The sequence below is a fragment of the Sapajus apella genome, unplaced genomic scaffold (assembly GCF_009761245.1).
Source record: "Sapajus apella isolate SASKATOON/1434 unplaced genomic scaffold, GSC_monkey_1.0 scaffold9, whole genome shotgun sequence".
Lineage (NCBI taxonomy): Eukaryota > Metazoa > Chordata > Mammalia > Primates > Cebidae > Sapajus > Sapajus apella.
In genome coordinates this window covers 9,057,427-9,078,633 of record NW_022436949.1, presented here as the reverse complement: position 1 = coordinate 9,078,633, position 21,207 = coordinate 9,057,427, and the positions used below count along the sequence as shown (strand labels likewise).

Sequence of the window (21,207 nt, the reverse complement as noted above, 5' to 3'; positions counted from 1 at the left end):
AGCTGCATAGTATTCCATTGTGTGTGTATATCTAAGTATGTGTGTATATATATAAAAGTATATATACATATATATGTACACTATGTATGATGTACATAAGTACAATATTTACATATACAATGTACTTATGTACAATACTTATATATACATGTATACACATGTATATGTACACTACATTTCTTTATCCATATATTGGTGGACACTTAGGTTAATTTCATGTCTTGGCTATTGTGAATAAGGCTCCAATGAACATGGGGAAGTACATAAGTCTCTGACATACTGCTTTTATTTCCTTTGGATATACGCTCAGAAGTAGGATTCTTGGATCATGCAGTAGTTTTATTTGTCATTTTCTAAGTAACTTCCCTTCAGTTTTCCATAATAACTCTACTACTTTACATTTTTATCAAGAACATTTGTCAAAACTCACATAAATATATGGAAACTAAAGAACTGGCTCCTGAATGGATTTTAGGCAAACAACAAAATTAATGCAGAATTTAAAAAAACAGCTTGAAAGAAATAAAAAAAGAAATAATATACTAAAAATCTCTAGGAGGCAGATAAAGCATTGTTAAGAGGAAAGTTTGTAGTGCTACAAGTCTATACAAAGAAGATGGATAGATCTCAAATCAACAATTTAACATTGCACAAAGATGAATTTGCAGAAGAAAAGAAATAACTAAAATCAGTAGAAGTGAACAAAATAGAAATTTGTAATGCTGAGCATTTTTTATATACCTGTTGAGCATTTGTATGTCATCTTTGAAAAACGTGTATTCAAGTCTCTGGCCTATTTCTAAAGTTTATATTTTTGTTTTTCATGGGCAGCTCCTATCAACATTTTACTACTCTTTTCTTTCATGTTTTAAAAATTATGGTTCTATTTTACTAATTGTTTAGCTTAGCCAAATTTAATGCATTCTGACTCAGAATATTGATTATTTAACCCTTCCTGTACTCTTTCTGACCTTCTTAACTATATACATTTTCTCTTACCTCACTTTCCTAATAAAGTCATGTCATAATTTTGAACACAGTAATAAATTGTTATTACTATTAAATTATATTCACAACGATATAGTGTGTTGTAATAACTATCATTTGTCTGAAATAACTTTTTTTGTTTTTCCTGCAATATAGGCAGTGGAGTCCATTTTTGTTTATATCTCCATATACATTTGTCTGTTATTAAAGCATCTCCAAAGTTTTCCCCAGAGGAGAAAGTTTACTCACACTCATAATCTACCAATTATATCTGTATTTATTCTTGACATTCCTCCTTGAACACTCTATTCTGTTCTCCCTATAGAATTGATAGTATCTAATATACTCACCTTTTTATCTGAGGCTCTCTTTTCACCATCAACCTGGGAGTGACAATCATTCCTCTTCTGTATGTGACATTGTGACTTGAATGCCATGTATTATGTTTTCTTTATTCAATTTTCTTTGAAAACTTGGAATTTCTAGAATTAGATTTGAACGATTTCCAAGAAAACTTGGAATTTCTGGAAATTAGAAAAATTTTGGCTATTGTAAATAATGCTCCAATGAACACGGACAAGTTCATATATTTCTAACATACTGCTAGAAAAATTTTCTGATTTCACTTTCTTTTTCTAATTGAAATGTTTAATCAGTCATTTCTCAGAAGAACTTATAATTCTGACACTTTTTTCTTCCATTTTTACACTTCATTTGGGTAACTATAGCTTGGAATACTTTCCCTTTAATTTTTCTTCTTCTTTTCTAGTATCTAATGTTTATGCTAAGAGGTTTGATATTATTATGATGCCTGGTTCTTCATATGTTTAAAAATATTTTTGTAGGCATTTACAGTCTTGTCTTGACTCTCAGTGTTCCAATGATTTACAATGACATTAAGTGTTGCTTTTATTGTTTTTATTTATTTTCTTGGAAACTTGGGATTTTAAAATCTGACTATGACTTATTTCTGGGGAATTTCTTGAATTGTTTCTTTAAGAACATATTACCATCTTCTGTTCTTATTCTCCTTTTCCAAGAAAACTTTACTTCAGATATTTAACTGAAATTTGGAATGAGCTCCTGCAGTTTTGATGTTTTTTATCCACTCCCCTATTTTTAATTCCCTGATAAATTTGTTCTACATTTTATGAACATTCTTCAATTACATTTTGCATTTATCATTGATGTTTTCTCTTCATCCTTCTATCATCATATATTTTTTAACATGTAAATTTTCATATGTTGCTTATTCTTTGAATGCTCCTTTCTGACACCTCATGTTTTTATTCCTCTGGCATGGCTAGTGTCCTCATGACCATAAACTTACATTTTCTGAAATAATCCAAAAGTTTTGTTGCTGTTCTTTTATGAGTAAAGGAACAGTCAAGTAGCTCCATAGGATGGTATTTAGTCTTCTGTCTTGTTTACTAATTCCCACCTCTATCTACATAATCTGTCTCAGAAGTGTTAATATTTCTAGTTTTCTATGATTTTGTCCTGCAAGCATCTTTGGCTTTGGGCTTCTCCATTTATTCATAAATGTCAGCTTTTTGGGGTATGCCAAATAATTCTGCTATCTTTCAAATTTGCTGGTATGCCTTTTCTTACTGTTCTCTTTGCTATTGAGGTTCTTTGCCTTGTTTATGAATTTCATCATTTTATTAGAGTTTCAGGGACCACAAAAAGTTTATGTTTAGAAATACGGAAATAGACAGGTCGCTGTGGCTCACACCATAATCCCAGCACTTTGGGAGGCCGAGGCAGGTGAATCACCTGAGGTCTGGAGTTTGAGACCAGCCTGACAAACATGATAAAAAGCCGTATCTACTAAAAATACAAAATATTAGCCAGGTGTGGTTGTGGGCGCCTGTAATCCCAGCTACTCAGGAGGCTGAGGCAGGAGAATCACTTGAACCCAGGTGGCGGAGGTTGCAGTGAGCCGAGATTGCATCACTGCACTATAGCTTGGGTGACAGACAGAAAAATACTTTTAAAGACCCAAAGTTTTGCTTTAATTAAATGATCAAGATAGGAGGACACGGGCCAGGTACTGGGAGGAACAACAAAAAACATTTTAGTTGTATTGTCTCAGGAAGTAGAACATATTCTCCATAGGGTTCTCAGCCAAGACATTTGTGGGACAGGTTCTGAGCCATGCTAACCAAGAAGGCTGCCACTCCTCATGAGTGTTGTTAATAGACCTTTTGATTTTCAGAGCAGTGGTATATTTATAAAATTGAAAATATAGTTCAGAGAGTCTCCACACATATCTCACCCAATTTTTTCTCTTGTTAACATATTTTGTTAATATAGTGCATTTATTGAGATTAATGAGCCAATATAAGCTTGTTGTTGTTAACTAAAGTCCTTATTTAATTCAGGTTTCCTTTGATTTTACCTAACATCTGTGTTATTATCCAGAATCCCATCCAAGACACTATATTATGTGTAGTCATTATATCACCTTAACTTCCCCTTAACTGTGGCAGTTTCTTAGAACTTCCTGGTTTCTGATGACTTTGATACTTTTGATTCGTTATATTGTATGATAATCCACTGAAATTTGCTGATTTTTTTCACATGGTTAAACTGGTGGTATGGGTTTTGGGGATGAAGATTACAGTAGTGAAGTGCATTTTAATCACATTATCCTACGGATATATATAATTAATGTGATTTACCATTGTTGGTATTGATCTTGATCATCTTAGTGGTTGTTGAGTTTCACCACTGTAAAGTTCTTTTTCTTTAGAAACTACCCTCTTTGAAAGAACATTAGTATGCACAGCTCATACTTAGGTAGTTGGGAGTCACACTCCCCTTAAGGATGGAGGATTAAGTAGTTGGGAGTCACACTCCCCTTAAGGATGGAGGATCTATATGAATTATTTGAGAATTTTCTGCATAAGATAAATGCACATGTAAACATAAACTCATGAATATTTATTTTAAACTTTTATAATCTAACACTAATTTATTTATTTGGTTAAATTATCTGAACATTAGAAGCTGCTTTCTGTGCCATCTTGGATCTAACTGCATAAATACTACTTTTGTTCTTTGTTTTGTTCTGTTTTGCTTTTGCATAACACATCCTTCTTTTCTGGCATTGCAAGATGTTCCGGGCTTATCTTGTGTATGTCTTGCCCCAGCATAGAACTGTCCATTTTCTCAAAGAACCCTGGTCCCTACTGGAGATTGGTATTAATCAATCACTTAAAAATGACATCACAATACAAGGCATATTTTAGTTGAGAAATGTTAAAATAAACTTATTGATTTTTAATTTTTAAGTACATAAGTCCTTATAAAATTAAGTGCTCACAGTTGATAAAATTAATATATCTTCCTCAAAGAATGTGACAGAAGGAGATAGGGTAAAACATTTCTAAATAATATTATGTGAAAAAGGTAGTACACAACTGTATATATACAGTACCATATTATATAAAAATTTTATAAATATGTGCATGTTTTTACAATATGTCTATGAAAGCATATACCCATGACTTGTAACATTGGTGACTTCTGCAGAGAAAAATATGGTAGTTATGGGAACAGGTGTTAGAGTGAAAATTATTTTATTCTATATGCTTTTTTACAATTTAATTTTTTTCATGTACCTGTGTACCTATTGAAAATGAACTAACCATTAAAATGATAAGGTATACCTAGCAATATTATTTTGTGAATATGATATTGACTAACCTGTGGTCACTACTGTACACATACTGGAGTTGACCAATGGTTTGAGAAGTCTGAAGAGAAATATGACATACAGAGTCACAAAAGAATAAAAGGAGAGAAAATTTAAATGTCTAAATACTTTGGATTGTATAGACCTAGTTGACAGCTTTGATACTGCTCTCCATAAACAATAAAATTCTCATTCATTTCATGCTTTGTTTTCATGTAATTGAAGTAAGATGTAATTCTACTTTGTTAGTAATATTTGAAATATGTATTTGAGAGAAACAGTGATGAAAATATGCTCTCTTCAATAAACAGATACTATATATTTCATTCTTGTGGACCACATTGATAAAGAATTCCTTTACTGAAATTGAAGAGTAGAATAGCTGTGAACAGATGAGCAGTTACGAATATCTAGACTCAAAGAAAATAGTATGTTTCTCATTTATACCAATTAAAAGTAGAATAACATCTTGAAGAACACTTTTATAAGACCACCTTAACAGAATTCAGTTGAGAATGTGTACCACTGTACACTGGCTACTTGAAGACTTCTCTGTGATAATACTCAAGCTGAGTAATAGATTTTTCATCTCATTTCAGTTTTTCTTTCTTTGATAGTTGCTAGTCGCTATTGTAGTATAATAAAAGCTATGCTAAATCATAAATTTGAGAAATTTTCAGCCATTGTACAATATTCCTGGGTGCCAAGTCTCCACTGAATGCCCCAAATTACTCTTGGCTCATTGGCACATTCATTTACTCAGAGAAACAACTCATCGTGTCTAGTTGAAATTAAGAAAAAACATCCATTATTAAGAACACTTTTCTAATTCACAAAAATAGATAAAATTATTTTTATATCTCAGAAAATACTTCCAGCCCTATTGCATATGTGAATTCATTTCATCTGTGACACATGCGTGCGTGCACACACACACACACACACAAACAATATGAGACCAAGCATAAGCATATTTTTAGAAATGCAAATAAATCATATACTGTACTAATTATTGAGCTTAAATTATCACAATTACCTTGTGCATATCAATTTTAAACTTTTTAATTGAAGTATAAGGCTTACAGAGAAAAGTACATCTGAAAAAATACATCCAAACTATGTATCACAAAGAATTATCACAATTTAAATATATCCATGTACATTCTATCCAATTAAAAAATATACAATATTATTTAATACTAGAACTGCTTTCTTGAACCTCTAAATAATCATTATCTATATGATCCTCAGTATTATGTTTTTAAACTTTATAAATAGAATAATAAAATAGGCACTCAGATATAATTTTATTCAATATAATTTTTGTGAGACACATCTGTGTTTTTATAGTTATACTTTATTCATATCTCATTATTTAATGGTATCCTCTTGTATGATTGTATAGGAAGCTAATATTAATCCGTATAGTTGATATGTATTTTGATTGGTTTCAAAATATCCTGTAAACATGATGTCACAATGATTTCTCAAGTGATTGGGTCAATTTACACGCCCTCTCTACAACAGGTCCCTTTGTTCTGTATCCTCAAAATTGATTGGTATTTTCTGTCTTTTTATTATTGTGACTTTGTGTGCTATCTCTTTGTAATTTTATTTTCCATTTTCTTTATAATTGAGGCTGAGCAATGATTTGCCTCCTGGATGCTGGAATATTATCTTTGCCGAAATGCGTGTTCAAAATCCTTCTGCAATTACTTATGAATTTTATTAGTTGTTTCTCTCCTGCATCCCCAGCTTCCCTATTCAAGTGCAAAAAATTTTATTTCACATCTGTTTCTATAACGCTTGTTGAGTTCAACAGAAGATTTAAGCCATTGCTCCATTTTCAGTTAATCATTTATTTCTTTTTATTATTATTATACTTTAAATTCTGGGGTACATATACAGAATGGGTAGGTTTGTTACACAGGTATACGTGTGCCATGGTGGTTTGTTGCACCCATCAACCTATTACCTATCTTAGGTGTTTCTTCTAATGCTACCCTTTCCCTTGCCCCCCACCTCCTGACAGGCCCCAGTGTGTGATATTCTCCTCCCTGTGCCCATATGTTCTCATTGTTCAATTTCCTCTTATGAGTGAGAACATGCGTTGCTTGGTTTTCTGGTCCTGTGTTAGTTTGCTGAAAATGATGATTTCCAGCTTCATCCATGTCCCTGCAAAGGACATGAACTCATTCTCTTTTATGGCTGCATAGTATTCCATGGTGTATATGTGCCACATTTTCTTTATCCAGTCTATCATTGATGGGCATTTGGGTTGGTTCCGAATCTTTGCTTTTGTAAACAGTGCTGCAATATGTGTGCATGTGTCTTAACTGTAAACAGGCTAAATGCCCCAATTAAAAGACACAGACTGGCAAATTGGATAGAGTCAAGACCCAAGGAGACCCATCTCACATACAAAAACACACATAGGCTCAAAATAAAGAGACAGAGGAAGATTTATCAAGCAAATGGAGATTAAAAAAAAAAAAAGGCAGGGGTTGCAATCTTAGTCTCTGATAAAACAGACTTCAAACTAACAAAAATCAAAAAGACAAAGAAGGGCATTACATAATGGTAAAGGGATCAATGCAACAAAAAGAGATAACTATCTGAAATATATATGCACCCAATACAGGAGCACCCAGATTCATAAAGCAAGTTCTTAGAGACCTGCAGAGAGACGTAGACTCCCACATATTAATAGGGGAAGACTTTAACACCCCACTGTTGATATTAGACAGATCAATGAGACAGAAAATTAACAAGGATATTCAGGACTTGAACTCAGCTCTGAACCAAGCAGACCTAATAGACATCCACAGAACTCTCCGCTTCAAATCAACAGAATATGCATTCTTCTCAGCACCACATAACACTTATTCTAAAATTGACCACATAATTTTAAGTTAACTTTTACATATAGTTTGAAGTATACAGTAAGGGATAGATAGACAGCTATCAAATATTCCCAGCACCCTTGAGTCTGTATTCTATTTGATTGGTCTACATAACTATTTTCATACTAAACTCATACTGCCTTTATTATTAAAGGTATATGGTGAGTTTGGAATCAGATAATATCAGCAGCCCATTTTCTTTTTTTCCAATTTCTTTAGAATAATTATTTTTGCATACATTAATAACCAGTAGATTTCTAGGGAATAAAATTCCTCTAGAATTATCACTAGGATTACATTGAATCTATAGTTTAGTCTAGAGCTAATTGTTATATTAAAAATATTGTCTTCCAATTCATAAATCTGTCTTTTTACAGAGGTCTTAATTGATTTATTTTATTAGTGATTGGTACTTTCCATCATACTTTTTTGTAAATTTATGCTAAATATTTTACAGTTTTTGGTACACTTGTATATTGTGCTATTTTATAATTTCAGTTTCCAAATGTTCATTGTTTTATTTAGCCATCTGATTATTTTTGCTACTTAATTTTATATAGTACAAACATGCTAAATATACTTATTAACTCTAATAAAACTTGTGTAGCTTCTTTTAGCCTTTTCCATGAAGACAATCATGTCATCTACGAAAAGAGAAATTGTATTTCTTTCTTCCTGATCTATATATACCTTTCATTTCTATTTATTGCTGTGTTGCACTGGTTAGAATTTTATGAACAATGTTGAATAGAAGTGGTGACAAGAAACATCTTTTTTTCTCAAAATAAGGGATAAATGTCCAATTTCTCATCATGAAGTATTATGTTATTGGTATTTTTTTTTGGGTGTCCTTTATCAATAAAAACTACTTGTATATCGAGAGTTTTTTATTAAGAATGAGTATTGAGTGTTGCCAAATGGTTTTCTGTTTGTTTCCTGCATCTATTTATGTAATCCTATTTTTTTCTCTTTATATGCTCAATATGGTATCTTACATCAATTGGTTTTCTAGTATTGAATCAATTTTGTGCTTTCACAAAAGACACTACATGGTCATGATGCATAATCTTTTTATAAATGTGTTAACCTCACATGATTTTGAATAAGAGGGTGAAATATTACCTTGGTATTAAATTATTTGTCTGGCCACTAGTTTGATAATAAGCATCTGGGGTTACATTTGGAAGCACATATTCCTGTTGAAACCTATTACAAAAATTCACATGAGTGATGAGTGTAGCTTGGCCCATGTTGATAACAGGAGGCTTGTGGAACTGTACTTGGATGTTTGCATAAATTTCAAAGTTAGAATTATAAAATTCCTATTGAATGTAATATTAGGTGTAAGAGAAAAGTCAAAGTTTTTGACCTAAATAACTTAAGTATACAATTACTATCAACAATGATGGGAAAAAGTATGAATGATTTCAGAGCTGAGAGAGAACAAAATTCAATTTTAAACAAATTAAGTGTCTGACTCAATATTAAGTATATAGTTGAAGTTATCAATGCAGTGTTTAATATATAAGTATGGAGTTCAGGAAGCTGACTTGACAAATGATAAAATAAGTAACTTATTATTTTCTGATTAATGAAACAAAATGTGATTTCTTGATTTACAGTGATGACATTTTATTATAGTTGCCGGAATCCTAATGTAATATTAGGGTTCAGGGGTTCAGGGTGCCCTCAGCTCCCCTGAGAGGATATTTCTCCAGGTTCCTGGCTTCCTGCCCTCTCAAGAATGAGAGAGGGGACCATGGCAGAGTGAGCAGTAAATGCTGGACTTAAAAGTGTTTGTAGAAAGTGATTTATTTAGAGAGAGAGATAAACAGAAGAAGGAGAGAGAAAGAAACAGCTAACTCTCACACTGAGAGAATCCAGAATGATGGAATCCAGGAGAGGAAAGTAGCTTCCACACTGAGTGGAAGGGAATAGACACAGATGAAGGGAATACACAAGAGGGGAAGACAGGCTTCCACGAAGGGAGCGTTCGTGGAAGGGGACTCCAGAGGGAAAATCCAGGATAGAGGAAAAGAGCTTCCACAAGCACAAGAGTGTTCCTGGAAGGGGATCCAAACATGGAGTCCGAAGAGGTGTGGAAGAAGGGGACTTTTAACCTGGGAGAAATCCCCACCTTCTCTAAGACCCCAGGCTAATGAACTTCCACTGGAGTGATTGACTCTTAGTTTCTTCCTGCACACGTGAAATTTAAACATAAACCATTAAATCTCCTGGATGGAGAGAGATGGGAGGGAGGCATGGCACTGGGAAGTTCCTGCCCTTAAAACTACACCCCTCTGTGGACCCAGAAAGAGAACACCTTCCCTCATTCCTCCGCTCTGAACAGGAAAGCCCAACTTCTGTTGGAATTACGAATGTCAATCCTCTTTAACTACTTCCTGTTGAAATGGGGCATAGAAGGGGCCCTGCAGTTGAGGTTTCCTCCAGAGGGGAGCCTTTCAGGGGTGCAAGTTGATCTAGAGGTCCACAAAAGAGCCCATGAGCCAAGGACATCCAGGGTTCCAGCGGTAGGATTGTGACCTTATGGTCCTATAAGAAACGGATGTGACAAGGTGGTTAAAGATGAGAGGCCAGAGGCCAACAAATATAGAATAGTTATAAATGAGGCTAGGAGAGAATAGATCCAGGACAGTCAGTTGTTAAACAAGCTTTATAATACTGTTTCTGGAAGATTTTTAGTCCTGTGTTTGATTGATTCCTGAGTTCTATGTTCAAAACAACACTTAACTGGTTTACAAAATAGCAGCATTTTACCTAGAAAGTGACAGGTTCCTTTCCCACTATGAAAAGGATAACCAGAGTTTGAGCAATAGCAAAGTTGAGGGTTATAGTCCCGTTAATGCCAGCATATAAATTAGACTTATGTTTGGTTACTTCCTTGAGGATCTTGTTGGAAAAGCAGATGTACATCTTCTAAGGGCTTGCAGGTGGATGAAGTGTTGATTCCTGGAACTTCAGGCTGTGGAGAGGAGGGTCCATGACTTTCTTCAGGAGGTGTCCAAAGCTTCAACTGAGTGTGATGAATCCATGAGTTAATTTCCACTACCTTAACTGCCATTGGAGTGAACAGAATGACCAAAAATCATCCTTCCCAGGATGGGCCTAGGGAGGGAGAGCCTGACAGGAGAGAATTAACAAGCACCAAGCCTCCAGGGCCTGAGAGAAATACTGAGAAGGCCATGCCGTGTCCAGGAGAAGATTAACTTCCTGGACCTCTACAGTCAGCTTTACCCAGGGCTCTGTGAGGGTGACAGCTCCTGCTGGAACTTGTTCCAGGCACCCTGAGTCCTGCCATTGGGTCATCTGGTCAGACACCTCAGGCCCTGGGGACCTTTTCCCCCTGGTACAGTGTGCCTTCTAGTGATTCCCTTGGCACAGTGGGCATGGATGAGATGGTGGTCCATTACTCTGGGGGCAATTTCTCACATAATGTCTCTTCGGACCACACTGGTAACAAGTTCAGCCAGACTGGCATCCAACCCAAGCCTTTCCTTCATTTGTATCCCCGGGGTCTGCTTGCCTGAGGGCCATAATTAAGGCAGCAGCCTTTCTCTGATCTCTCCTGTTCATTTCAGCCTGTTCTTTCTGTCCTCTATTATAAAACACCAAGTGTGCCTGGTTTAGTAATGATTCTAGACTCTGTTCTTGCCCCAAGGCCAGTTTCTGGAGCTTTCTCCTGATATCTGCTGCTGAATGAGTAATAAACTTGTCCTTTAGCATTAACTGATTCTCAGTGGAGTCTGGTGACAGGCTGGTATACTTTCTTAAAGCCTCCCACAATCACTTAAGGAAAGCTGCAGGGGTTTTCTTCCCTTCCCTTTGGGGGCTAGATTTTCCACTTGGCAGAGGGTAATTTGGCCACGCTATTTGGCAGAAAAAGTGAGCTGCTTCTTCCTTAAAGACTGTGTGTCAAATTGGTCCCAATTTTCCAGTATACACTTTAATGGGAACTTGAGCTTGGGAATAGAAGCACCCATCTGAAATCGAACACAAAGGATGTCCGAATCCCCAGTTAAAGAAGTTACAGCCGCTTCAACCTGAGGTTTCCCCCAGGTAAAATGGGTACTAAAATGAAATGTCTTCAGTCAGTACCCTGACATTTTGTGTGCCCAAGATGCATGATCCCTCTTATCAGAGGGCTTCCTATGTACTGGATTTGAATAACAACCTACCAGCATTGCGGGACCACTCTGACTGCCTGCATGACCTCCAGTGGCTACCATAGACACATGAAACGAGAGCGGGCTATTGGGTTGGGTAGTAATCGTACCAGTGAGCCCCAAATGAGGCCAGTGAGGCTCAGGAGATGGGTAACAATATTTCCCAGCAAAGTCCAATTTACACAGGCCAATTTATAAAACTGCCCCAGAAGGGTAAACTTCTAGGGGTGGCCATTAGAGCACACAGTTCAAAGAAGGCAGGCTGGGCATGGCTGAGGCTGGACCAACATCCTCAGGACCCAGCCTCCTCTCCCCTAACCCATCTTCCCTAGAGGAAAATGCTCTTAAGGTTGTCAGACCTGCCATTGACTATTTGGGGCCTGGAACCTGTTTAACTATGATTTTCTAGATGGAAAAGTTCTGCCATAGAGAGAGCCAATCCTAAGCAAGACAAATTATACACCAAATACAAAGTCCCATAGCCTCTAGCTTCTGAATTTCCCCAAAAGCTCTCACTAATTCCAGGCTGACTCCACCAGGGACTTGAACCGACAACTTTGCAGCTTCAGATCCAACATTTTAACTAACTGTGCAAACAGGCCACTTGCATTGAGGAAAGGCAGAAAGCTGTCTTAAGCCATATTTTGAATGAGAATGCTGCACCCTGAGGCGGTGTGGCCTGCCTAAAAGCTGGGCGGGGCTGACGGCCAACAGCCGCTTCCTTTTCCTCAGCCGCAGGAGCAGAGGAAAAAAGCCGCTTGCCGCCTCAGTTTAAAAGCCAGGTTCGCAGCTGCTGCTGGGCCGGCGTGAGCTCCCCCACCCCCGCGGCTTTCGGTCGCCATGTTGACCCTGCCAGAACCACCTGCATGGTTGGGCCACTCCCGAAGGCCCTGCCCTCACAGGGACCTGTGTGTCCTGGAGAGCCTTTTTACCCTGCTGCCCGGGACTGGAGAACACCGGAGAGGCGTGCCAGAACCATGGGCCAGGCTGCTGCGCTCCCCGGTCCCCTGCAGGCTCGGGCTGCACCTCGCCCCGCCCGGTTGTTTTCTCCAGCTGACTGCTGCCCGCTCCTGGGGCTGGGCTGTTCCCACGGGCAAGGAGCAAAAGGCCTGGGGGCAGTGCTCACCTGATCTGCCCCACAGGCTCCGAAGGTTTTGGTCCCAGAGATAATATCTGAAGGACAGAGAAGGAGACGGAAAGCAGAGAAAGAGACTGGAGGTAAAAAACAAAAAACAAAAACCAAAAAACTGCGCTTTTAATTCCAGCTGGCTCGAGCTGCTTCAGAGGGGCTGAGCCACAGCCGCTGCTCTGGTTCCCCACAGCCCTGCCTGGCTGTGGCCGAGTCAGGTGTTCTTAAAGAGACAGGACAGAATGAGGCTGGTTTTACTGGTTTTACTCACGATTTTGAAGTCTTCTTCTCTGGCTATACCTCTTTCCTGGCTGTTCCCATCTTTCTGGTGTACCCCTCTTCTGGCTGGCTTGCCAAAATGTAATATTAGAGTTCAGGGGTTCAGGGTGCTCTCAGCTCCCCTGAGAGGATGTTTCTTCAGGTTCTTGGCCTCCTGCCCTCTCAAGAATGAGAGAGGGGACCATGGTGCAGTGCGCAGTAAATGCCGGACTTAAAAGTGTTTGTAGAAAGTGATTTATTTAAAGAGAGAGAGAAACAGGAGAAGGAGAGAGAAAGAAACAGCTAACTCTCACACTGAGTGAGAGGATCCAGAAAGATGGAATCCAGGAGAGGAAAGCAGCTTCCACACTGAGTGGAAGGGAATAGACACAGATGAAGGGAATAGACAAGAGGGGAAGACAGGCTTCCATGAAGGGAGTGTTCGCGGAAGGAGACTCCAGAGGGAAAATCCAGGAGAGAGAAAAACAGCTTCCATGAGCACAAGAGTGTTTGTGGAAAGGGATCCAAACACGGAGTCTGAAGGGGTGAGGAAGAAGGGGACTTTTAGCCTGGAAGGAACCCCCACCTTCTCTAAGACCCTTGGCCAATGAAAGGAGTTCCTTAGAACTTCTGCTGGAGTGATTGACTTTTAGTTTCTTCCAGTGCCCAGAAAATTTAAACATAAACTGTTAAATCTCCTGGATGGAGAGACATGGGAGCAGGGCATGGTACTAAGTTCTTGCCCTTAAAACTATGCCCCCTTGTGGACCCAGAAAGAGAACACATTCCCTCACTAATATTCTTTGTCCATTTTCCAATATGAAGATTCTAGCCAATTCAGGTTAGTAATCACATTTTTCATGAGAAAGTTATTAAAATCCAGGGAGAACATGTTGATAACTGATGAAATATGTGTACTCTGCAAGTGGAACCCCTCCAGTAATTGTGTACACATGCTGTTATAGGAATCCAAGGTCTTTCTCCCAGCAGTGCTATGGAAATGCTGATACATTCTGACTCGTTAATATCCTCCTGGCTTTAAAATAGTGAGCAAGCATAAGAAATCACTTAGTACAGTTTGAAGTCAGGCAGACTGATGCCTCCAGCTGTGTTTTGGCTATGCAGGCTCTCTTTTGGTTCCATATGAAGTTTGAAGTGTTTTTTTCCAATTCTGTGAAGAAGGTCATTGGTAGCTTGATGGGTTAGCACTGAATCTATAAATTATTTTGGGCAGTATGGCCATTTTCATGATATTGATTCTTCTCAACCATGAGCATGGAATGTTTTTCCATCTGTTTGTGTCCTCTCTTATTTCATTGAGCAGTGGTTTGTAGTTCTCCTTGAAGAGGTCCTTTACATCCTTTGTTAGTTGTATTCCTAGGTATTTTATTCTCTTGTAGCAATTGTGAATGGGAATTCACTCTTGATTTGGCTCTCTGTTAGTCTGTTATTGGTGTATATGAATGCTTGTGATTTCTGCACATTGATTTGGTTTCCTGAGACTTTGCTGAAGTTGCTTATCAGTTTCAGGAGATTTGGGGCTGAGATGATGGGGTCTTCTAAATCTACAATCATGTTGTCTGCAAATAGAGACAATTTGACTTCCTTCTTTCCTAACTGAATACCCTTCATTTCTTTTTCTTGCCTGATTGCTCTGGCTAGAACTTCCAATACTATATTGAATAGGAGTGGTGAAAGAGGGCATCTTTGTCTTGTGCCAGATTTCAAAGGGAATACTTCCAGTTTTTGCCCATTCAGTATGATATTGGCTGTGGGTTTGTCGTAAATGGCTTTTTTTATTTTTTGATACCTTCCATCGATACCTAGTTTATTGAGGGTTTTTAGCATAAAGGGCTGTTGAATTTTGTGGAAGGCCTTCTCTGCATCTATTGAGGTAATCATGTGGTTTTTGTCTTTGGTTCTGTTTATGTGATTGATTACCTTTATAGACTTGCATATGTTGAACCAGCCTTACATCCCCGGGATGAAGCCTACTTGACCGTGATGAGTAAGGTTTTTGATTTGCTGTTGTGTTGGGTTTCAACAGATGCTGGGGAGGATGTGGAGAAATAGGAACACTTTTACACTGTTGGTGGGAGTGTAAATTAGTGCAACCATTGTGGAAGACAGTGTGACGATTCCTCAAGGACCTAGAAATAGAAATACCATTTGACCCAGTAATCCCATTACTGGGTATATACCCAATGGATTATAAGTTGTTCTATTACAAAGACACATGCACACATATGTTCACTGCAGCACTGTTTACAATAGCAAAGACTTGGAACCAACCCAAATGTCCATCAATGATATACTAGATAAAGAAAATGTGGCACATATACACCATGGAATACTATACAGCCATAAAAAACAATGAGTTTGCATCTTTCATAGGGACATGGATAAAGCTGTAAACCATCATTCTCAGCAAACTGACACAAGAGCAGAAAACCAAACACCACATGTTCTCACACATAGGTGGGTGCTGAACAGTGAGAACACATGGACACAGGGAGGGGAGTATCACACAATGCGATCAGTTGGGGGGTTCTAGGGGAGGGACAGTGGTGGCTGGGAAGGGTGAGGAGGAATAACATGGGGAGAAATGCCAGATATGGGTGACAGAGGGATGAAGGCAGCAAAACACCTTGTCATGTATGTATCTATGCAGCAATCCTGCATGATCTGCACATGTACCCCAGAACCTAAAGTACAATAAAAAGCAAAAAAAAAAAAAAAAAAGTCACTTAGGATTACTTTGATTTCAGTTTTCTAAATTAAAATCACTGACACCTTCAAATTAGCTACAATACATCAGTTAGAATTTTTGATGTTTTACAATCTTTTCCATGATAGGTTTCTGAACATTTCATTAGGTAAATACTATGTATTTTGAGAGGGAAGCTCTCAGAAATAAAATATAGTTCAAAGTTATTTAGGAAAACTCTCAGTTGTTACCTTCATTTATATTTCAAATAATATATGCTCCATTGTAACAAATAATAAAACATTTCTATCAAGCTAATATCCCCCTAATTTAATTTTAACATCTTTTCCCTTCAAAAATACATCCAAATTCAGACTATGTAACATTGGTCAGTTTTATTACATATATCTAAAGATTTTTCAGTCAATATAAGAATTTAAATAGTGTTACTTATATGGTAAACAGTACCTGACATTAGATTGTTGCTGTTGCTAAAGCAATACTAAATTTAAATATCTTAGACATTTACCATGAGGGAGGGAATATTATATTTTTGAAATTATTTGAACTACATCTTTGAAAATATTTATTATTAAATGTTAACTGACATTTTTCTTAACAAAAATAATGAAACGATTTATTGAATCAGCATTATTTCCATCACTACATTATGAAGTTGAATTATTAGGCCAGTACATGACCCACTATGATTCTTCTTTATTTTTCCTATGTAGGTGTATATTGGTGCTTAATCATAAGACAAGTGCATGAGAACCTGAAGGAAGTACTTGTTTGTTATTGCTTGTATTATTTATGTATTTGTCCATTTGAGTGTAGCATCATATTTGATGTTGTGTTTCTACTTTTATTTGTAATATAATAGGTAGTCAGTTCTTGGAAAAGAGTAACTAAATTGATAAACCTGTATCCAGATTGACAAAAACAAAACAAAACAAAAAACAGAAGAAAAACATCTATGAAAGAAAAAATATCACCAGTAACCTTACAAAATGAAATAAAGTATTAGACCATGAATTATATATCAAATTTAAATAATCAAATTCCTAGAAAGACATAAAGTATCCAAAAGAAGAAGTGTGAAAACTGAATGGTCTTACAATAAGCAAATAAATTAAATGAGTAAGCCATCACTTCTCACAAAGAAAAGCTCGGGCCCAAACAGCATTGATGGTAAATTCTACCACATTTTAAAAGAGTGGACATGTTTTCCTTCATAAGCCCTTCCAAGATTGGAATAGGAGGGAACAGAATTCAACACATTTTATGAGATTAATATTAACCTGATACCAAAACCATACAAATATTTTACTCAGTGCTGGAAGACTTTATGCCTAAAACCAGGAACAAAATATTAATGCCTTTACCGCTGATATTTGAAGTTGTACTGGATAATCTAGGCAGGAGAATTATGCAATAAATAAATAAATAAAGGTACCCAGATTAGAAAGAAAAAATAAAACTATCTTTATTTGCAGATGACATGGTCTTGAATATACAGCTGCATCAGCAACAACTATTAGAACTAATAACTGAGCCCAGCATTTTTTCAGGATACAAAGTGAATATACAAAAATCAACTGTATTTCTAGACACTAGCAATGAAAAATTCACAAGTGAGAGTAAGAAAATAATTCCATTTTAATAGCATCAAAAAGAGTAAAATACTTGAGATTATTATTAATAAAGGAACTGCAAGACGTGTATACTCAAAACTACAAAGCATTGTTGAGATAAATTCAATGAGAACTAAATAAATGGAACACATCACATGTCAGGATCAGAAAATCTATATATGTTAAAATGACATTAACCTCCCAAGTTGTTCTAAAGATTCAACAAAATCCTTTTTCCAATATCTGCTACCTTGTGTTTTTTTCAGAAATTGACAAACTAATACTAAAATTAATAGGGAAATGCAAGGGACCCAGATTAATCAAAACAATCTGGATGAGGTACAACAAAATTTTACTGAATTCAAACCTTACTACAAATTTACAGGAATCGACAGTGTAGTAATGGTAAAGTTAGACATATAGATCAATGAACTAGAATTGAGAGTCTGGAAATAAACACCTATTTTTATGGTCAATTGGTATTCAGCAGGGTGCCAAAACAATGGCAAAAAATATTCTTCTCAACAAACGATACTGGTACTGTAATAACGAGGTCCAGGGGTGCCCCCTTAGTTCCCCTGAGAGGACGTTTCTCCAGGTTCTTGGTCTCCTGCTCTCTCAAGAATGAGAGAGGGGACCACTGCACAGTGCGCAAAAAATGTCGGACTCAAAATTGTGTTTGTAGAAAGTGATTTATTTAAAGAGAGAAAAAGGAGAAGGAGAGAGAAACGGCTAACTCTCACACTGAGTGAGAGTAGGAAAAGCTGCTCTCACACTGAGTGAGAAGGGTTTCCAGAGGGGGAAAACCAGAGAAGGAAAACTCCTCTCACACTGAATGAGAGAATCCAGAAAGATGGAATCCAGGAGAGGAAAGCAGCTTCCACACTGTGTGGAAGGGAACAGAGAGAGAGAGATGGAGTTTAGGAGGGGAAGACAGGCTACCATGAGAGAGTGTGGAAGGGGACTCCAGAAGGAAAATCCAGGATAGAGAAAAGCAGCTTCTATTAGAGTGTTTGTGGAAGGGGACCCAAACATGGAGTCTGAAGGGCTATGGAAGAAGGGGACTTTTAACCTGGGAGGAACCCCCACCTTCTCTAAGACCCTGGGACAATGAAAGGAGTTCCTTAGGACTTCCACTGGGGTGATCGACTCTTAGTTTCTTCCCATGCCCACAAAATTTAAACAGAAACCATTAAATCTCCCAGATGGAGAGAGATGGAAGGGGGGCATGGAGCTAGGAAGTTCTTGCCCTTAAAACTACGCCCCTTGTGGACCCAGAAAGAGAACACGTTCCCTCCGTACAACTGGTTATATATACCTGCAAAGAAAATGATAATAACTTGGACTGCTTTTACACTAATTTAAAGAAAAACTGAAATTCTAAGGCCCCTTACCCATCTGAATTGACTCTTCCTCTCCCCCAAGGGCATTATGGAGTTAACCTGAAAATCTAGTTCAGGCCATGATGCAAGTAGGGGTTGGGGATGCCTTATTACATCTCTCTGGCATTAACATCAACGCACACCTACATCTGATAAGAAACAACCACAATCTATTCTCTCTGAAGCCTGCTACCTGGAGGCTTTGCCTATATGATAAAACCTTGGTCTCCACAACCCTTGACTTAACCCAGACATTCCTTTCTACTGATAATAACTCTTACAACCAATTTTTAAATCTAGTTATGACCTGTAAGCACCTGCTTTGAGTTGCCCTGCCCTTGCATGTCAAACCAATGTACATCTTATTTGCATGGATTGATGTATTATGTCTCCCTACAATATATAAAAGTAAGCTATTCCCAGATCACCTTGGACACATATTGCCAGGACCTCCTGAGGCTGTGTCATCCCTGCATCCTTAACCTTGACAAAATAAACTTTCTAAATTGATTGAGACCTGTCTCAAATATTTTGAGTTCACACTTATATGTAAAAATTAGCCAAAATTGATCGTAGATTTAAATACAAAAGGAAAATGTACAAAGCTTTTAGCAGAAAACATAGAAAAAAAGTATGTATGACCTAAGGCAACAGCTTTATGGAAACACACCACACCACACACACACACACGTGCACATGTGCAATAAAAAAGACAGATAAACTGGACTTCATCAAAGACAAATCTTTTGTGCTTCAAAGGACACTACTAAACAATTGAAAAAAAATTCATAGAATGGGGAAGATATTTGCAATTTGTATGTTTGATGAGGGACTTTCATCCAAAATATATAAAGAACACTTATAATTGAACAATAAAAAACACTTATAATTGAACAATAAAAAATGGAGAAAAAAGAATTTGCGTAGATATTTCTTTAAAGATACACAAATGGCCAATAAACACATACAAAGAGTCTCCATATTATTTATTCCGGAAGTGTAAATCAAAACCACTGTGAAACACAATGTCACACCCAGTAGAATGGCTGAAACAAAAACGCAGGCAATAAAAAAAGGTTGATAAAGATGTGGAGGAATTCAAAACCTCCCTCATTGCTGGTAAAATTATAAAATGGTTCAGCCACTTTGGAAAACAGTTTGACAGTTCCTAAATATGCTGAACATATGACCCAGCGAATTAACTATTTTTAGGTATATCTCTGAATATAATAGGTGTAAGTACATGTCTACTCGAACACTTATACATAAATGTCAATAGCAGCAATATTCTAACAACTCAAAGTGAAAACAACTCTTTGGGAGGCCGAGGTGGTCAGATCATCTGAGGCCAGGAGTTTGAGACCAGCATGGCCAACATGGTGAACCCCCATCTCTATTAAAAATACAAAAAGTAGCCTGAGATGGTGGCATGCGTCTGCAATCCCAGCTACTCATAAAGTTGAAGCAGGAGCATCCCTTGAGCCCTGGAGACAGATGTTGCAGTGAGCTGAGATCAAGCCATGGCACTCCAGCCTGGGTGGCAGAGCAAGACTCTGTTTCAAAAAAATAAATAAATAAAATGAAAGACAAAGTGAACACAACTCAAATGTGATATGAAGAAATACCACAGTAAACAATGTGTGGTATTTTAAATACAGTGTAATATAGTTAGCCTTAAAAAAAAATATATGGATACATAACACACTCTGGATAAGCATTAAAAACTTTAATTGAAAGAAGCCAATAACAAAAGTCATATGTTGTGTAATTCCATTTATGTAGAAAGTCTATATTAGGCAAAAGCATAGTGCTAAAAAGTAGATTCCTGGAAGCCAGAGCCTGAAGGCTGTGAAAATGGAGTGTGACTGCTAATGGGCATGAGGTTTCTGCAGGCTTGATAAAATGCTTTAGAATTAGATATTGATGGTTGTACAACTCAGGGAATATTACTGAATTACAATTTAAAAATATACATTTTTATAGTGGTGAGTTATATCTCAGTAAAGCTATTATTTTACAAAGTACAAAGCAATTTATGATAATTTATGTCTTCCCATGTGTGCATTCCTAGAGAAAATATATTTATAAATGGTAGTTAAACTCAACCAAAATATTAAATTCTCTATAACTTAATGAGTGATATTAAAAGATAAAAGTGATTAGCCATTATAATGTAAATACAACACTCTGAAGGTAAATATAAGCCACAGAAGGATAAATTTAGCAAAGAAATCATCTCTTGCAGTTTCAAGTATCAACATGTTATCTCAGTTCTTTTCCTTGCATTTTGGCATCAAAAGATACCAATGGCAGAACTGTAACT

The 21,207-nt window shown here is 37.0% G+C and overlaps 1 long non-coding RNA gene across 1 annotated transcript in view; it reads left to right on the top strand.

Annotated features, from left to right (window-relative positions):
• The first annotated feature begins 12,622 nt into the window (after nucleotides 1–12,622).
• Nucleotides 12,623–21,207, top strand: part of LOC116551273 — a 51,166-nt gene continuing 42,581 nt past the window's right edge. Inside the window, exon 1 of the long non-coding RNA XR_004268819.1 lies at nucleotides 12,623–12,992. This is a non-coding gene — a long non-coding RNA (uncharacterized LOC116551273). The remainder of the gene's footprint in view (nucleotides 12,993–21,207) is intronic.